At 46.8% G+C, this 21503-nt stretch overlaps 1 protein-coding gene across 3 annotated transcripts in view; it reads right to left on the bottom strand.

Moving 5' to 3' along the window:
- The window catches only part of mical3a (microtubule associated monooxygenase, calponin and LIM domain containing 3a), a 637446-nt gene that overhangs the window by 44160 nt on the left and 571783 nt on the right, over positions 1–21503 (bottom strand). The window lies entirely within an intron of this gene.

The raw sequence follows: 21503 nt of genomic DNA, 5'->3' as shown, positions 1-21503 counted from the left end.
GAAACAGTAGATGCATTGGTGGTCATTTTACAACATTCCATGGACTCTGGATCAGTTCCTATGGATTGGAGGCTAGCTAATGTAACCCCATTTTTTAAAAAAGGAAGGAGAGAGAAAACAGGGAATTATAGACCGGTTAGCCTGACATCGGTGGTGGGGAAAATGCTGGAATCAATTATTAAAGATGTAATATCAGCGCATTTGGAAAGCAGTGACAGGATCGGTCCAAGTCAGCATGGATTTATGAAAGGGAAATCATGCTTGACAAATCTTCTAGAATTTTTTAAGGATGTAACTAGTAGAGTGGGATAAGGGAGAACCAGTGGATGTGCTGTATTTGGACTTTCAAAAGGCTTTTGACAAGGTCCCACGAAAGAGATTAGTGTGCAAAATTAAGGTACATGGGATTGGGGGTAATGTACTGACGTGGATAGAGAATTAGTTGGCAGACAGGAAGCAAAGAGTGGGAATAAACAGGTCCTTTTCAGGATGGCAGGCAGACTAGTGGGGTGCCGCAGGGCTCAGTGCTGGGACCCCAGCTATTTACAATATACAGTAATGATTTAGACGAAGGAATTGAATGTAATATCTCCAAGTTGCAAATGACACTAAACTGGGTGGCAGTGAGAGCTGTGAGGAGGATGCTAAGAGGCTGCAGGGTGACTTGGACAGGTTAGGTGAGTGGGCAAATGCATGGTAGATGCAGTATAATGTGGATAAGTGTGAGGTTATCCACTTTGGTGGCAAAAACAGGAAGGCAGATTATTATCTGAATGGCGGCAGATTAGGAAAAGGGGATGTGCAACGAGACCTGGGTGTCATGGTACATCAGTCATTGAAAGTAGGCATGCAGGTACAGCAGACAGTAAAGAAAGCAAATGGCATGTTGGCCTTCATAGTGAGAGGATTTGAGTATAGGAGCAGGGAGGTCTTGCTGCAGTTGTACAGGGCCTTGGTGAGGCCTCACCTGGAGTATTGTGTACAGTTTTGGTCTCCTAATCTGAGGAAGGACGTTCTTGCTATTGAGGGAGTGCAGGGAAGGTTCACCAGACTGATTCCCAGGATGGCAGGACTGACATATGAATAAAGACTGGATCAACTAGGCTTATATTCACTGGAATGAGAGGGGATCTCATAGAAGCATATAACATTCTGATGGGATTGGACAGGTTAGATGCGGGAAGAATGTTCCCGATGTTGGGGAAGTCCAGAACCAGGGGTCACAGTCTAAGGATAAGGGGTAAGCCATTTAGGACTGAGAAGAAGATAAACTTTTTCACTCAGAGAATTGTGAACCTGTGAAATTCTCTACCACAGAAAGTTGTTGAGGCCAGTTCGTTAGATATATTCAAAAGGGAGTTAGCTGTGTCCTTACGGCTAAAGCGATCAAGGGGTATGGAGAGAAGGCAGGAGTGGATTACTGAAGTTGCATGATCAGCCATGATCTTATTGAATGGTGGTGCAGGCTTGAAGGGCTGAATGGCCTATTCCTGCACCTATTTTCTATGTTTTGATGAGACAGGGATGGTCCGTGCCAGATCTCGGCCCTGATACTCAATTCTAGTCCTTCCTTAATCGGCGACACACTCCCACCACCCCAAACCAGCCATACCTCCCAGTTATATTCACATCACTGTTTCCTGGTGCCCCTGTGCCCATCACTCTTAATCCATCTGCCCATATATAATTGCCACTCAGGGAACCTAAGGGATTGAATTTGATATCGCAGTTCATTTAAAGAGCTTGGTAAGAAGACTGGTTTTCAATTTTTAAGTAATTTCTGAGGTACTTTTTTGTGTTTACAGAAGCCTCTGTGCCAATTCTTATGCTAACAGCTCTAATAGTGGCACAATGAGTTTCCTATAAGGATTCCCCCATATGGCTACTCTTTGGAGGATGAAATGGAGAAGCAATGAAAGGAGGCCGGGCAGGTCAGACTGCACCAGAGAGAACGCTGCACCCAGCCACCCAAATCCACACCAGAGGTGGACATAGCCTCATGAGTCAGGGGAGCAGTGCCTGTGGAGGCTTCAATTCGCAGTGAGCCATACGCTCCCCGCTGACCTGCTCCAAACCCCTCAAGCACGGCACAGCCCAGGCCTGGCACAGTCAGAACTACATTGAACTTTAATGCTCAAGGTTCTTCCAGGCTAGCACTGAGGACATTTGGACCATAGAAATATGAGTAGGCCATTCAGCCCCTCAAGCCTGTTTCACCATTCAGTTAGTTATTGGCTGATCTGTAGTTTAACTCTACCTACCTGCTTTGATTCCCCAACCTTTACCTAACAAAAATTAATAATCTCAGTTTTGATATTTTCAATTGACCCCCAGCCTCAATAGCTTTTTGGGAGGAGAGAATTCCAGATCTCCATTGCCCGTTGTGTGAGGAAGTGCTTCCTGAGATCACCCCTGAACAGCCTGGCTCTAATTTTAAGGTTATGCCCCCTTGTTCTGGACACCACACCAGCAGAAATAGTTTCTCTCTGTCTACACTTTAATCATCTTAAACATCTCAATTACATCAGCTCTTAATCTTGTATACTGAAAGGTAACCTAAGCCAATCGGCTATCCATAGATATGATCAGTGCTTGGTCAAGTGAGCAATTTTATCTCCTTGGCCAAAGATAATCAGAAGCAGCAGCCGGTTCCGGGAAGTCAGGGCGAGGGATCGGGTGTGCACCCACATGGCCCTACAAGCTCCCATTAACAGTGGCACTACCCGGATAGAGGAAAGGATTTGAATCTCTGCAATCATCGGTATCCCATTATGCAAGTCAATGCTCGTTTCCCAGGCAGCCGCCAAGATGTGTCATTTTAAGGCAAGTGAACCGTTGCACCAAAGACCCAGAAAGGCAAGTTTTGCTGACTCCTGGGAACACCAGGTGAACACAGATGTGATGATGGGTTGGCATTTACCTGAGTAATCATCGAGTACACAACTGACTGTTGAATCAGTGCTCGAGGTGACCAGATAGATGAGGGCTAAGGTCCAACCATTCAAACCTGGCTATGTTTTCAAAGATGGCGATAGTCTGCCACATCCTGTGTCCTACAAAGTGGTGTCATCACGTGGAGCAGGAAGAGCCTGAAGCGGTGAGTACAGGGTGTAGATGTTGCCTACTCGCACTGGTCAGGATGCTCTCACAAGTACACCTGCTAATGTGGTCACTGCATTAAGTCCTGGTTACACCAGCATCTTCAATCTTCCAGTCCACACACAAACATCCCATTTCAGTTATCTGATAAACAAGCTCCTTGCAGCCATTAAAGAACCTTCCTGCCTGCCAAATGTAAAGAGTGCTGGCCCCTTTAAATCCTGCCCCAGCACACCACCAGCAGGCCAGCTGCCCAGCACAGTTGCCCCCTACATCTGGACTTCCCTTAGCTGATGCGGATGATGCTGGCTTTGCAAGATGCACTAGGCAGACAGCCCACTCCCAGCTGATAAAACAATGTCACTGGGACAAGTAATCTCATTCAGTAAGCAAGTCAGGCCAACACTTTACCAAGGGATCGAGTGAAGAGAAGGGATTGCAGTGATAAGGCACTGCGAGAATAGATCACAGTAAATATGGATCATAGCAATATACTGCTATTCAAGAAAGCAGGGAGAGAGAAAACAGGAAGTACAGGCCAGTTAGTCAGGAAAATGCTGGAATCTATTATTAAGGAAGTGCTAACCAGATATTTAGAAAATCATAATCTGATTAGGTAGAGTCAATGTGGTTTTATGAAAGGTGGTTTCAGTAGTTCAGGATCTGGAATATTAGGTCCTTCATTGAAACACCTGTGAACTCATCCCTTTTTGCCGTGGAAGCAAGTCATCCTCGCGTCGAGGGACTGTCTATGATGATGATGATTATGAAAGGGAAATTGTGCTTGAAGGTGTAACTAGCAGGGTAGGTAAAGGGGAACCCGTGGATGTAGTACATTTGGATTTTCAAAAGGCATTTGATAAGGTGCCACACGAAAGACTGTGACACGTTAAGGGCTTGGGGGTAATGTATTAACATGGATAGAGGATCGGTTAATGGACAGAAGACTTTGGGTTGAATTAAAGAACAGAAAATGGGCGATCACACTACTGGGAGTGTACTATAGACCCCCAAGCAGTCAGAGGGAGATAGAAGAACAAATATTTGGGCAAATTGCTGTGAAGTGTCAAAACTATAGAGCTGTAATAGTGGGGGATTTCAACTACCCGAATATTAACTGGGAAAAAGATAGTGTGAATGGTAGAGTGTGCGGAATTCCTAAAATGCATTCAAGAGAACTTCTTTAGCCAGTATGTAACAAGCCCAACAAGGGAGGGGGCGGTTTGGGACTTAGTTTTGGGGACTGAAGAGGGGCAGGTGGAAGGGGTATCAGTGGGAGAGCATTTTGGTGCGAGTGATTATAATTCAGTAAGATTTAGGGTAGTTATGGAAAAGGATAAAGATAGACCAGGAATAAAAGTTCTCAATTGGGGTAAAGCCAATTTTGCTGAGCTGAGATGGGATTTAGCCAAAGTGGGTCTGGAAACGGCTACTTGATGGTAAATCAGTGTCAGAGCAGTGGGAGGCCTTCAAGGAGGAGATCCTGAGGGTACAGAGCAAGTATGTTCCCTTTAAAAAAAAAGGCGGGGATAACAAATCTAGAGCCCCCTGGATGTCGAGGGACATACAGGGTAAGATAGAGAAAAAAAGGGAAGCTTATGACAGATACCGAGAACTCAGTACTGCAGAAACTCTAGAGGAGTATAAGAAGTGCAGGGGTGCAATTAAAAAAGATATCAGGAAAGCAAAGAGAGAGCATGAAAGAATGTTGGCAAGTAAAATCAGAGAAAACTCAAAGATGTTTTATAAATACATTAAGAGCAAGAGGATAATTAGAGAAAGAGTGGGGCCTATTAGAGACCATAAAGGAAATCTGTGTGTGGAGGCAGAAGACATTGATATAATTCTTAATGAATATTTTGCATCCGTTTTCACAAAAGAGAGGGGCGATGCAGACTTTGCAATGAGGGAGGAGGAGTGTGAAATATTAGACGAGATAAACATACTGAGAGAGGAAGTATTAAGGGGCTCAGCAGCTTTGAAAGTGGATAAATCCCCAGGCCCGGATGAAATGTATCCCAGGCTGTTAAGAGAAGCAAAAGAGAAAATAGCAGAGGCTCTGACCATCATTTACCAATCCTCGTTGGCTACAGGTATGGTGCTGGAGGACTGCTAATGTTGTACCTTTGTTTAAAAAGGGAGAAAGAGATAGACCGAGCAATTACAGGCCAGTCAGCCGAACCTCAGTGGTGTGAAAATTATTGGAACAACTCCTGAGGGACAGGATAAATCTTCATTTGGAAAGACATGGATTAATCAAGGACAGTCAGCATGGATCTGTTAAGGGAAGATTGTGTCTGACTAACTTGATTGAATTTTTCGAGGAGGTGACCAGGAGGGTCGATGAGGGCAGTGGGTATGATGTAGTGTGTATGGATTTTAGCAAAGCTTTTGATAAGGTCCCACATGGTAGACTGTCCACGAAAGTAAAAGCCCATGGCATCCAGGGCAAAGTGGCAAGTTGGATCCAAAATTTACTCAGAGGCAGGAAGCAAAGGGTAATGGTTGATGGGTGTTTTTGTGACTGGAAGGATGTATCCAGTGGGGTTCCACTGGGCTCAGTGCTGGGTCCCTTGCTTTTTGTGGTATATATCAATGACTTGGATTTAAATGTTGGGGGTATGATTAAGAAGTTTGCAGATGACACTAAAATATGCTGTGTGGTTGATAATAGAAACATAGAAAATAGGTGGAGTAGACCATTCGGCCCTTCGAGCCTGCACCGCCATTCAATGAGTTCATGGCTGAACATGCAACTTCAGCACCCCATTCCTGCTTTCTCGCCATACCCTTGATCCCCCTCGTAGTAAGGACTACATCTCACTCCTTTTTGAATATATTTAGTGAATTGGCCTCAACAACTTTCTGTGGTAGAGAATTCCACAGGTTCACCACTCTCTGGGTGAAAAGGTTTCTCCTCATCTCGGTCCTAAATGGCTTACCCCTTATCCTTAGACTGTGTCCCCTGGTTCTGGACTTCCCCAACATTGGGAACATTCTTCCTGCATCTAACCTGTCTAAACCCGTCAGAATTTTAAACGTTTCTATGAGATCCCCTCTCATTCTTCTTAACTCCAGTGAATACAAGCCCAGTTGATCCAGTCTTTCTTGATATGTCAGTCCCGCCATCCCGGGAATCAGTCTGGTGAACCTTCGCTGCACTCCCTCAATAGCAAGAATGTCCTTCCTCAAGTTAGGAGACCAAAACTGTACACAATACTCCAGGTGTGGCCTCACCAAGGCCCTGTACAACTGCAGTAAGACCTCCCTGCCCCTGTACTCAAATCCCCTCGCTATGAAGGCCAACATGCCATTTGCTTTCTTAACCGCCTGCTGTACCTGCATGCCAACCTTCAATGACTGATGTACCATGACACCCAGGTCTTGTTGCACCTCCCCTTTTCCTAATCTGTCACCGTTCAGATAATAGTCTGTCTCTCTGTTTTTACCACAAAAGTGGATAACCTCACATTTATCCACATTATACTTCATCTGCCATGCATTTTCCCACTCACCTAACCAATCCAAGTCACTCTGCAGCCTCATAGCATCCTCCTCGCAGCTCACACTGCCACCCAACTTAATGTCATCTGCAAATTTGGAGATACTACATTTAATCCCCTCGTCTAAATCATTAATGTAGAATGTAAACAGCTGGGGCCCCAGCACAGAACCTTGCAGTACCCCACTAGTCACTGCCTGTATTCTGAAAAGTACCCATTTACTCCTACTCTTTGCTTCCTGTCTGCCAACCAGTTCTCAATCCACGTCAACACACTACCCCCAATCCCATGTGCTTTAACTTTGCACATTAATCTCTTGTGTGGGACCTTGTCGAAAGCCTTCTGAAAGTCAAAATACACCACATCAACTGGTTCTCCCTTGTCCACTCTACTGGAAACATCCTCAAAAAATACCAGAAGATTTATCAAGCATGATTTCCCTTTCACAAATCCATGCTGACTTGGACCGGTGATCATGTCACCTCTTTCCAAATGAGCTGCTATGACATCCTTAATTGATTCCGTCATTTTACTCACTGCCGATGTCAGGCTGACCGGTCTATAATTCCCTGTTTTCTCTCTCCCTCCTTTTTTAAAAAGTGGGGTTACATTGGCTTCCCTCCACTCGATAGGAACTGATCCAGAGTCAATGGAATGTTGGAAAATGACTGTCAATGCATCCACTATTTCCAAGGCCACCTCCTTAAGTACTCTGGGATGCAGACCATCAGGCCCTGGGGATTTATCGGCCTTCAATCCCATCAATTTCTCCAACACAATTTCCCTCAGTTCCTCCTTCTTACTAGACCCTCTGACCCTTTTTATATCCGGAAGGCTGTTTGTGTCCTCCTTAGTGAATACCGAACCAAAGTACTTGTTCAATTGGTCTGCCATTTCTTTGTTCCCAATTATGACTTCCCCTGATTCTGACTGCATGGGACCTATGTTTGTCTTTACTAATCTTTTTCTCTTTACATATCTATCGAAGCTTTTGCAATCCGTTTTCATGCTCCCTACAAGCTTCCTCTCGTACTCTATTTTCCCTGCCCTAATCAAACGCTTTGTCCTCCTCTGCTGAGTTCTAAATTTCTCCCAGTTCCCTGGTTCGCTGCTATTTCTGGCCAATTTGTATGCCACTTCCTTGGCTTTAATATTATCCCTGATAGCCACGGTTGAGCCACCTTCCCTTTTTTATTTTTACGCCAGACAGGGATGTACAATTGTTGTAGTTCATCCATGCGGTCTCTAAATGTCTGCCATTGCCCATCCACTGTCAACCCCTTAAGTATCATTCGCCAATCTATCCTAGCCAATTCACGCCTCATACCTTCAAAGTTACCCTTCTTAAAGTTCTGGACCATGGTCCCTGAATTAACTGTTTCATTCTCCATCCTAATGTAGAATTCCACCATAACATGGTCACTCTTCCCCAAGGGGCCTCGCACAACGAGATTGTTAATTAATCCTCTCTCATTACACAACACCCAGTCTAAGATGGCCTCCCCTCTAGTTGGTTCCTCGACATATTGGTCTAGAAAACCATCCCTTATGCACTCCAGGAAATCCTCCTCCACCGTATTGTTTCCAGTTTGGTTAGCCCAATCTATATGCATATTAAAGTCACCCATGATAACTACTGCACCTTTACTGGATGCACCCTTAATTTCCTGTTTGATGCCCTCCCCAACATCACTACTACTGTTTGGAGGTCTGTACACAACTCCCACTAGCGTTTTCTGCCAACCACATCGTATCCGTTAACTGCTATCTGCATAGTTAATTCGTCCACCGTATTCCGAATACTCCTCGCATTGAGGCACAGAGCTTTCAGCCTTGCCTTTTTATTACACTTTGACCCTTTAGAATTTTGCTGTAAAGTGGCCCTTTTTGTTTTTTGCCTTGGGTTTCTCTGCCCTCCACTTTTACTCATCACCTTTCTGTCTTTTGCTTCTGTCTCCATTTTGTTTCCCTCTGTCTCCCTGCATTGGTTCCCATCCCCCTGCCATATTAGTTTAACTCCTCCCCAACAGCACTAGCAAACACTCCCCCTAGGACATTGGTTCCGGTCCTGCCCTGGTGCAGACCGTCCGGTTTGTACTGGTCCCACCTCCCCCAGAACCGGTTCCAATGCCCCAGGAATTTGAATCCCTCCCTGCTGCACCACTGCTCAAGCCATGTATTCATCTGAGCTACCCTGCGATTCCTACTCTGACTAGCTCGTGGCACTGGTAGCAATCCCGAGATTACTACTTTTGAGGTCCTACTTTTTAATTTAACTCCTAGCTCCTTAAATTCGTCTCGTGGGACCTAATCCGTTTGTTATCTATATCACTGGTACCAATGTTCACCCTCCCTTTTCAGAATGTCCTGCACAGTGAGGCGGGGGGGGGGGGGGGAGACAATGGAGGGGGATGACAGTGGGGGGGGGGGGGGGAGAGACAGTGAGGAGGGAGACGGGGAGACATGGGGGGGAGACAGTGGGGGGGGGGAGACATGGGGAGGAGACAGTGGGGGGGGGTGACAGTGTGGGGGGGGGTGACAGTGTGGGGGATGACAGTGTGGGGGGGGTGACAGTGTGGGGGGGGTGACAGTGTGGGGGGGGTGACAGTGTGGGGGGGGTGACAGTGTGGGGGGGGTGACAGTGTGGGGGGGGGTGACAGTGGGGGGGGGGTGACAGTGGGGGGGGGGTGACAGTGGGGGTAGGAGACAGTGGGGGGGGAGGAGACAGTAAGGGGCGGTGACAGTGGGGGGGGGGAGACAGTGGGGGGGGTGACAGTGGGGGCGGGAGGAGACAGTAAGGGGCGGTGACAGTGGGGGGGGGGGTGGAGGAGACAGTGGGGGGGGGGGTGACAGTGGGGGGGGAGGAGACAGTGGGGGGGGGGAGGAGACAGTGGGGGGGGGTGACAGTGGGGGGGGGGAGGAGACAGTAGGGGGCGGTGACAGTTGGGGGGGGGGAGGAGACAGTAGGGGGCGGTGACAGTGGGGGGAGGGGAGGAGACAGTGGGGGGAGGGGAGGAGACAGTGGGGGGCGGTGACAGTTGGGGGGGGGGGAGGAGACAGTAGGGGGCGGTGACAGTGGGGGGAGGGAGGAGACAGTAGGGGGCGGTGACAGTGGGGGGGTGACAGTGGGGGGAGGGGAGGAGACAGTAGGGGGCGGTGACAGTGGGTAATTTAAATTCAGTTAATTAAATAAATGTGGAATTTTAAAAAGCTAGTGTCAGTAATGGTGAGCATGAAACAACCGGATTATTGTAAAAACCCATCTGGTTCATTAATGCCCTTAGGGAAGGAAATCTGTCGCCCTTACCCGGTCTGGCCGATATGTGACTCCAGACCCACAGCAATGTGGTTCACTCTCAACTGCCCTCTGAAATGCCCAGCAAACCCCTCAGTTGTACCAAACCGCTACGAGAAACAATACAAGAATAAAACCGGATGGACCACCCGGCATCGACCACGGCACCGGACACACCCAGCCCAGTTGACCCTGCAAAGTCCTCCTCACCAACATCTACGGACTTATGCCAAAATTGGGAGAGCTGTCCCACAGACTCACAGAGTCATACCTTTGAGCCAATGTCTCAGACTCCATCACTATCCCTGGGTATGTCCTGCACAGTGGTATACAGTCAGGAGGGAGGGGCCCTGGGAGTCCCCAACATTGATTCCGGACCCCATGAAGTCTCGTGGCTTCAGGTCAAGCATGGGCAAGGAAACCTCCTGCTGATTCCCACCTACCGCCCTCCCTCAGCTGATGAATCAGTATCCTCCATGTTGGACACCACTTGGAAGAAGCACCGAGGGTCGTAAGAATGTACTCTGGTTGGGGGTCTTCAATGTCCATCACCAAGAGGGGCTCGGTAGCACCACTACTGAGCGAGCTGGCCGAGTCCTGAAGGAAATAGCTGCTAGACTGGGCCTGCAGCATGTGATGAGAGAACCAACGCGAGGGAAAAACCTACTTGACCTGATCCTCACCAATCTACCTGTCGCAGATGCACCTGTCCATGACAGCATTGGTAGCAGCAATCACCACACAGTCATTGTGGAGACAAAGTCCCGTCTTCACACTGAGGACACCCTCCGTCGTGTTGTGTGACACGACCACCGTGCTAAATGGGATAGATTCAGAACAGATCTATCAGCTCAAAACTGGCATCCATGAGGTGCTGTGGGCCATCATCAGCAGCAGAATTGTATTCCACCACAATCTGTAACCTCATGGCCCGGCATATCCCTCACTCTACCATTACCATCCAGCTAGGGGACCAACCCTGGTTCAATGAGGAGTGTAGAAGAGCATGCCAGGAGCAGCACCAGGCATACCAACTTAGGGAAGCTACAACACAGAACTACATGCATGCTAAACAGCAGAAGCAGCAAGCTATAGACAAGGCCAAGCGATCCCACAACCAACGGATCAGATTAAAGCTCTACAGCTCTGACACATCCAGTCGTGAATGGTGGTGGACCATTAAACAATTAACGGGAGGAGGCAGCTCCTCAATGATGGTGGAGCCCAGCACGTAAGTGCAAAGGACAAGGCTAAAGCATTTTAAACCATCTTCTGCCAGGAGTGCCAAGTGGATGATCCATATTGGCCTCCTCCTGAGGTCCCCACTATCACAGAAGCCAATCTTCAGCCAATTTGATTCACTCCACGTGATATCAAGAAACGGCTGAGTGCACTGGATACAGCAAAGTCTATGGGCCCCGACAACATCCCGGCTGTTGTGCTGAAGACTTGTGCTCCAGAACTAGCCGCGCCTCTAGCCATCACCACCAGGTACAACACTGGCATCTATCCGACGATGTGGAAAACTGCCCAGGTATGGCCTGTCCACAAAAAGCAGGACAAATCCAATCTGGCCAATTACCGCCCCATCAGTCTACTCTCAATCATCAGCAATGTGATGGAAGGTGCACTTACTCACCAATAACCTGCTCACCGATGCCCAGTTTGGGTTCCGCCAGGACCACTCGGCTCCAGACCTCATTACAGCCTTGGTCCAAACATGGACTAAAGAGCTGAATTCCAGAGGTGAGGTGAGAGTGACTGCCCTCGACATCAAGGCAGCATTTGACCAAGTGTGGCATCAAGGAGCTCGAGTAAAACTGAAGTCAATGGGAATCGGGGAAAACTCTCCACTGGCTGGAGTCATACCCAGCACAAAGGAAGATGGTTGTGGTGGTTGGAGGTCAATCATCACAGCCCCAGGACATCGCTGCAGGAGTTCCTCAGGCAGTGTCCTAGGCCCAACCATCTTCAGCTGCTTCATCAATGACCTTCCCTCCATCCTAAGGTCAGAGTGGGGATCTTCGCTGATGATTGCACAGTGTTCAGTTCTATTCTCAACTCTTCAGATAATGAAGCAGTCCATGCAGCAAGACCTGGACAACATTCAGGCTTGGGCTGATCAGTGGCAAGTAACATTCGTGCCACACAAGTGCCAGGCAATGACTATCTCCAACAAGAGAGAGTCTAACCACCTCCCCTTAACATTCAATGGCATTACCATCGCCGAATCCCCCACCATCAATATCCTGGGGGTCACCATTGACCAGAAACCTAACTGGACCAGCCACATAAATACTGTGGCAACAAGAGCGGGTCAGAGGCTGGGTATTCTGCGGCGAGTGTCACACCTCCTGACTCCACAAAGCCTTTCCACCATCTACAAGACACAAGTCAGGAGTGCGATGGCATACTCCCACTTGCCTGGATGAGTGCAGCTCCAACAACACTCAGAGTCTCGATACCATCCAAGACAAAGCAGCCCGCTTGATCGGCAGCCCATCCACCACCTTAAACATTCACTACCGGCGCACCGTGGCTGCAGTGTGTACCATCTACAAGATCACTGCAGCAACTCGCCAAGGCTTCTTCGACAGCACCTCCCAAACCCACGACCTCTACCATCTAGAAGTACAAGGGCAGCAGGCGCATGGGAACACCACCATCTCCAAGTCACACATCATCCCAACTTGGAAATATATCGGCCGTTCCTTCATCATTGCTGGGTCAAAATCCTGGAACTCCCTCCCTAACAGCACTGTGGGAGCACCTTCACCACACGGACTGCAGCGGTTCGAGAAGGCGGCTCACCACCACCTTCTCAAGGGCAATTAGGGATGGGCAATAAATGCCGGCCTTGCCAGCGATGCCCACATCCCAGGAATGAATAAAAAAAATACAGTGGGGAGTCAGCGAGGGAGAGACAGTGGGGGACACAGGAGAGACAGTGGGGGAAACAGGGGGGGAAAAGGAAGAAACAGTGGGGGAAACAGGGAAAGACAGTGGGGGAAACAGGGAGAGACAGTGGGGGAAACAACAGCAACCACAGGCTGAAAGGACAATGAGGCACAAACTGCAGGTCACCGAGTGAATAAAGACAATGAATGCAGAGGAAAGGAGAGCACCACATATTGATTCACTGATGGAGTTAACGGATGGCATTAACTGTGGGAATTAAGTATTGAGGAACTAATGAGGATTAATTGAGGGGAACGAAACAATGATGATTAAGTGTGGAGGAGTAGCTAATGCGGTTAACTAATAGGATTAAAGAAAGAAAATAATGATTTGCATTTCTGTAGTCGCCCCAAAGTGCTTTACAGCCAATTAAGTTCTTTGGTCGTGTATTAACTGTTATAATGTAGGTATGTTATATAATGTAATATAAACTAGTGGTATTAACTTCTGCAGATTAACTAATGGCATTAGTTGATGGGATTAACTGATTGCTTTGCTACACATTTAACTGAATGGCAGAGCAGGCTCGAATGGCGGAAGGACATAGAACATAAGAAATAGGAGCAGGAGTCGGCTATACGGCCCCTCGAGCCTGCTCCATCATTTAATAAGATCATGGCTGATCGGATCTTGGCCTCAACTCCACTTTCCTGCCTGTTCCTCATAACCCTCAACTCCCCTATAGTTAAAGAATTATCTATCTCAGCCTTGAATATATTCAATGACTCAGCTTCCACAGCTCTCTGGGGTAGAGAATTCCTATGATTCACAACCCTCTGGGAGAAGAAATTCCTCCTTATCTCCATCTTAAATGGGCGACCCATTATTCTGAAATGAGTTCTAGATTCCCCCACTTGGGGAAACATCCTCACTGCATCTACCTTGTCGAGCCCCCTCAGAATCTTATACGTTTCAATAAGATCACCTCGCATTCTTCTGAGCTAAATTAGAGGCAAATTACTGATACTGAGGGAAGATTGGATCAGAGAAGGAATCAGAAAAGAAAAACAGAAAGATTATTGAAGAGGACACTGGGAGAATCTGAAAGGACGGGCAAACAGAGAGAGAAAACACTCTCTTAAATACAAGATAGTCACTGATAAATCCAATAAGGAATTCAGGAGAAATGGCTTTATACAGAGAGTGGTGAGAATGTAGAAAGCGCTACAACGTGGATAATTTGAGATAAATAGCAGAGATGCATGAAAGGGGAAGCTGGATAAACACATGTAGGAGAAAGGAATAGAACAGTGGTGGGCAAAATACGGCCCGTGGGCCATATCCGGCTGCCAGGTCATGCCATCTGGCCCGCTGGATGAGACAGAAATAGAACGTGATCGTCCATCCACTTACACTTCTCATAGGTCAGAGACAGACTCGATTTGCAGCCAAGGAAAAACCATAATACTTCATTCCAATTAATAATTTGCAAAAGCAATTCTCCCCGGCCCGATCTTAAAATGATCCGTTCCATGATTCTCGACCCCAATGGTGGATGTCTGTACCCAGAATGCACTGAGTACTCGAACATGCCCTATCCATGTTAGAGTGGAGTCATGGCTGCTCATCTCCACAACTCTTTGGCAAAGAAAGTGGCTGTCGTTGCATCTTTCGTCTCCTGGTACCCAGAGTACGACGGCAGGGGAGTTTTCATCTGGCACCAATTGGGACGGCATTACTAATCTTTGCAGAGGGACATAAGGATGACTGAGGTGGGGAATTGATGCTGACACAGGCTCTAAAGAGGGGACAGTTCTATTTCACAGCTCTGATTTACAGAGACCAGAAGAAACCACCACATTTTCAACTTTTATCTTCGATTCATTTCTAAGCAGTATCTAATCCATGTTGTGTATGTAAGATAGCATCTGACTACGACCTGAATTTATGTTTATGCAATGTTTATGTTGATGCAATGTTCCCTCAAATTTTCTCATGCACAATTCCTTTAAATTTGCTGCATGGCTAGCCACTATGCAGCTGCCCATGTGCAGTATCTCTTCCCGCGGTAGGAGCTGGGGAGCGGCCTGCACGGGACCGCACAACTCCTGCGCGACCGTGCATCCTCGCGCCTTCGGGGGAACATTGGTGGGTGGCCCTCAACAGCTCACCTAAACTTGCTAAGTGGCCCTCCAGTCCAAATAATTGCCCACCCCTGGAATAGAGGGATTTGCTGATAGGGTGAGAGGAATAAAATGGGAGGAGGTTCGTGAGGAGCACAAATACCGGCACAGACCAGCTGGGTCAAGAGGCCTGTTTCTGTGCTGTAAATTCCACGTCATTCTGTGTAATACCAGATGTGGTGAGGTGGGAGAGGGATGTGTTGGGAACTCCAGGAACGCAAGGTCAACTCTAGAACGCCCAACCCCTGACCTGAGGGGCCTGACCTGAGGGGACTGGGAAGGGGGAGGTCTGATTTACTCCCCATCCTCCACTACACTGAAACTATTGTTCAATTACCTTTCTTAACAAAAATAAAAATGTCAGTCCCTGGTTTACTGGAATGAGCCATGTAACAGGGAGATCCATATTCACAGTGCAGGCAGTACCAAAGCTGAGTGAAGAGGGACACAGGCCCTTCTAACAGTACTTACTGACACAGGCAGCCCAGATGGGCAGTGCCAGTACTGGACATATTGGAAGCTCAGGAATAATCAGATGCTGTTGGAGACAAGTCCAGTGATTCAAACTGCGTGTTAACAGATAACATAAAGAACATACAATCCCTGCACCAATTTGCAGGCTCAGTCAATGGCTGCTGGGATCGTTCATATCCATCAAATCAGTGGGCCGTCACCCGCTCAGTGCTATCTCTTAATGTTCCCCTATTACTAAGTGTGCAAGCAGCTACCAGATACAGATTCTAAATGCACTCTACCTTGAATGTATACGATCTCCTGAATGCCAGAGCGTGAGGAACATAGATAGACTCGAGGAGAAAAAAACATAGCAACTTAGAACAGCCCACCAATGGGCAGAATCAGAGCAGATCGCAGTCACAAACATAGACAAACCCCACTAACTAGGCACACTACCCAACCCCACTAATCAGGCACACTAACCAATCACACTAACCAAACACACCAACCTTACTAACCAAACACACCAACCTTACTAACCAACCACATTAGTGTGTCTGCATGGTGGGATTTGTTAATCAACCCCACTAACACGACACACTAACCAACCCCACTATACAGACACAGTAACCAATCACACTAAAAACCACACTATACTGACACATTAACCAACCCAACTAATCGACCACGCTAACAAACCACACTAATGAACCCCACTAACCAGGCACACTAACCAACCCCGCTATACAGACTAACCAATCACACTAACCAACCACACTATACTGAGACATTAATCAATCCATCTAATCTACCACACTAACCAAGCATACAAATCAACCCTACTAATTAATCACGCTAACTTAGACACACTAACCAACCCCACTATGCAGTCACATTAACCAACCCAACTAATCAACCACAGTAATCAACCCCACTAACCAGACACACTAACCAAACCCTCTAACCAACCACATTAACCAACCCCACTAACTAATCACAGTAACCAGGCACACTAACCAACCACAATAATCAACCCCACTAATCAACAACATTAAGCAGGCACACTAACCAACTCATCTATACAGGTACACGAAACCACACTAACCAGGCACACTATACAGACAGCCTAACAAACCACTCTAACCAGTCACGTTAACCAAGCCCACTATACAGACACACTAACAAAACCCACCAAATAAACATACTAAACAACCACAATAACCAACCCCATTAGCAAACCCCACTAGACAGAAACACTTACCAACCAGATTAACCAGGCACATTAATCAACCCCCTATACAGGCACACTAACAAACCTCACTAACCAGACACACTAATCAATCACGCTTACTAACCCCACTAACCAACCATCTATACAGGCACACTAACCAATCACGCTATACAGGCACACTAACCAATTATACTAACATGCCACACTATATGGACACACTAATCAACCCAACTGATCAATCACGTTAACCAACACTAACCAACTCCACTACGCAACCACACTAACCAACCCCACTATACAGACACAGTAACCAACTGCACTAACTAGACACACTAACTAACCCCACTACACATACACACTAACCAACCACACATATCAACCCCACTAACCATGCACACTAACCAACCACACCAACTAACCCCGCTATATAGATAGACTCACCAACCATGCTAATGAGGTACACGAACCAACCACGCTAACCAACACCACTATGCACACACTAATTGATACACTAACCAACCCCACTAACCAAGAACACTAACCAATCCCACTAACCAGCTACACTAACAAAACCCACTAAGCAATCACACAATACAGGCACAGTAACCATACATGCTAACCAACCACAATAACCAACCCCACTAACCAACAGTAAGCAGACACATTACCCAACCGTCTATACACACACTAACCAACCCCACAATAGAGACACACTAACCAACCCCACTAACCAGACACACTAACCAATCACACTAACCAACCCCACTAGAGAGAGACACTAACCAATCCCACTATGCATTCACACCAACCAACCCAACGAATCAACTACACTAACCAGACACACTAACCAATCCCACTAACCAACCACACTAACAAAACCCACTAACCAATCACATGTTACAGGCACAGTAACCAGGCATGCTAACCATACACGATAACCAACACTGCTAAGCAACGCCACTAACCAGACACACTAATCAACCCCACTAACCAACTCGTCTATATAGGCTCACTAAACAACCACACTAAGCAACCCCACTAACCAGACACACTACCAAACCTGTCTATGCACACACTAACACACACTAACTAACCCCACGAACCAGACACTAACGAACATCACTAACCAACCCCACTATACAGACATACTAACGAACAGCACTAACGAAGCATACGAACCAACTCCACTAACCAACCCCACTAACCAGGCACACTAACCAACCCCACCATCCAGACACAGTGACCAACCCCACTAACCAATCACGCTATATAGACACACTAACCAACCACATTAACCAACCATACTAACCAGACACAGTAACCAACCCTACTAAGCAATCACTCTATATACGGACACACTAACCAACCCCACTAACCAATCACGCTATACACGCTAACCAATCCCACTAACTAGACACACTAAACAACCCCACTAACCAACACCACTATACAGACATACCAACCAACTCCACCAACCAGGCACACAAATGAACCACACTATACAGACACACTAACAAAGTACACTAACCAATCACACGATACAGGCACACTAACAAACCCAACTAATCAACCACGCTAACTAAGCATGCTAACCAACAACACTAACCAGACACACTAGCCAGAGACACTAACCAACCCCACTACGCAACCATACTAACCAAAGTCCCACTAACCAGGCACACTAACGAACCCCACTATACAGACACAGTAACCAACCCTAGTAACCAATGACACTAACCAACCCCACTATACACACACACACCAACCACACAAATCAACTCCACTAACCAACCACACCAACTAACCCCGCTAAACAGATAGACTAATCAAGCACATGACCCAACCACGCTAACCAACCCCACTATACACACACTAACCAACCCACTAACTAGACACACTAAGCAACCCCACTAACCAGACACACCAACCAACCCCACTAACTAACCCCACTAACTAGATAGACTAACCAACCCATCGATACAGACACACTAACCCACCCCACTAACCAGCCACATTAACTAACCCCACTATGCATACACACTAACCAACCCCACTAACCAGCCATACTAACCAGACACACTTACCAATCACACTAACCAACCCCATTAACTAGACACACTACCCAACCCATCTATACAGACACATTTACCAATCCTACTAACCAGGCAGACTAACCAATCACACTAACCAACCATGTTAACCACTATATAGATACACTAACCAGACAACTAACCAAGCCCACTAACCAGACACACTAACCAATAAAGCACCACAACCAAGCACATTATACAGATAGACTAACCATCTACACTAAGCAGGCAAACTACCCAACCCCACTAACCAATCCTGCTATCCAACCACACTATACAGATACACTAACCAACCATGCTAACCAACTCCACTATACAGATACACTAACCAACCTCTCTTTGGGGCACACTAACTGTGACACTAACCAACCCCACTATACAGACATACTAAACATCCACGTTAACCATACATGCTAACCAACCACACTAACCAACCCATTAAACAGACACACTAACCAAGCTCAGCAACATGCAACACTAACCAACCACACTATACAGGTAGACTGACCAGGCAAACTACCCAACTCCACGAACCAACCCTGCAAACCAACGCCGCTAACCAAACCCACTAACTGGACATACTAACCGAACCCCACTATACAGACACACTAACCAATCACACTAGACAAGACACACGTAATCAACCAGGCACACTAACCAACCCAACCAATCAACCACAATAATCAATCACGCTAACCAACCACTCTAAACAGACACTCTTAGCAACCACATTAACGAACCCCACGAACCAGACACACTTACCATGCATGCTAAGCTGACATGATAACCAACCACAATAACCAACGCCACTAACCAACAAAATTAACCAGACACACTAACCAATCCCACTAACCAACCTGTCTACACAGACACACTAACCAGCCACACTAACCAACCCGCCTATACACACACTAACCAAGCTCACTAACATGCCACACTAACCAACCCCACTAAATCAGACACGCTAACCAACCAAACACCCTAACTTAGCACACAAACCAACCACACAAAACAGATAGTCTAACAAACCAAACGAACCAGGCACACTAGCCAACCCCACTATACAGACACACTAACCAACCACATTAACTAATTCCACTAACCAACCCCACTATACAGATACACTAACAAACCACGCTAACCAACCCCACCCTACAGACACACTACCCAACCCCATTAACCAGACACACTAACCAACTCCATTATACAGATACACTAACCAACTTCACTAATCAATCCCACTAACCAGGAACACTAACCAACCAACCGCACTATACAGATAGACTAACCAACCACACTAACCAGGCACACTAACCAACCCCACGAACCAACCTCTCTATACAGACACACTAACCAATTCCACTATACAGACACACTAACCATCCAGGCTAACCAGGCACATTAACCATACACGCTAACCAAGCTCACTAACATGCCACACTAACCAAGCCCACTAACCAGACATGCTAACCAACCCATCTATACAGACACACTAACCAGACACAGTAACCAACCCCACTACCCAACCTTCTATACAGACTCACTAACCAATCACACTAACCAACCCCACAATACAGACATACTAAACAACCAAACTAACCAACTCCACTATAGAGACACAAACCAACCCCATGAACCAGACACACTAACCAACCTCACTAACTAGGCACACTAACCAACCCATTAACCAGACACACTAACAAACCCCATTGTACAGACACACTAATCAATCGCATTTACCAATCCCACTAACCAACCCCACTGTACAGGTAGACTAACAAACCCCACTAACCAACCCCATTAACCAACCCCATTATACAGACATACTAACCAACCTCACTAACCAGACACACTACTCAACCACAGTAACCAGGCACACTAACCAACCCCTCTATACAGATACACTAGCCAACCAAGCACACGAACCAACCACACTATACAGATAGACTAGCCAACCATACTAACTAACCCTGCTAACCAACCCCACTAACCAGACACACTAATCAACCCCACTAACCAATCCTTCAATAGAGACACACCAACCGTAACACTAACCAACCCCACTATACAGACACACTAACCATCCAGGCTAACCAGGCACGTTAACCATACATGCTAAGAAACCCCACTAACCAGACACAGTAACCAACCATACTAACCAACCCATCTAAACAGACACACTAACCAACCACGCTAACCAAGCTCATTAACATGCCACACTAACCAACCCCACTAACCAGACACAATATACACACACTAACCAACCAAGCACCCTAACCAACCATGCTATACAGATAGACTAACCAACCACACTAACCAGGCACACTACCCGACCTCACTAACCAACCACGTTAACCAACCCCACGAACCTGACACACTAACCAACCCCACTTTACAGACACACTAATCAACCACACGAACCAGCCACACTAACCAACACCACTATACAGATAGACCAAAAAAACCACACTAACCATGCACACTAACCAACCACGCTATACAGGCACTCTAACCAAACACACTAACCAGACACATGACGCTCGGTGCACTAACTTACCACAGCGCACTAAGATACACTAACCAACAATACAACAGCTATTGCACTAACTACTGTAACTATGTAAGAAAGCAGACCCAACTAAGATCTTACATTGAGCCTATTGCTGTGATGGATGGGGACTGGACACAGCATTCGACCGTGAATGTAATCAGTGTGATTCGATATTTCCCAATCTGTGCTGCGAGCTC

Source organism: Pristiophorus japonicus, chromosome 15 (genome assembly GCF_044704955.1).
Source record: "Pristiophorus japonicus isolate sPriJap1 chromosome 15, sPriJap1.hap1, whole genome shotgun sequence".
NCBI lineage: Eukaryota > Metazoa > Chordata > Chondrichthyes > Pristiophoridae > Pristiophorus > Pristiophorus japonicus.
Note: the sequence above shows the minus strand (reverse complement) of the source record. Positions and strands in the feature narration are given on the sequence as shown.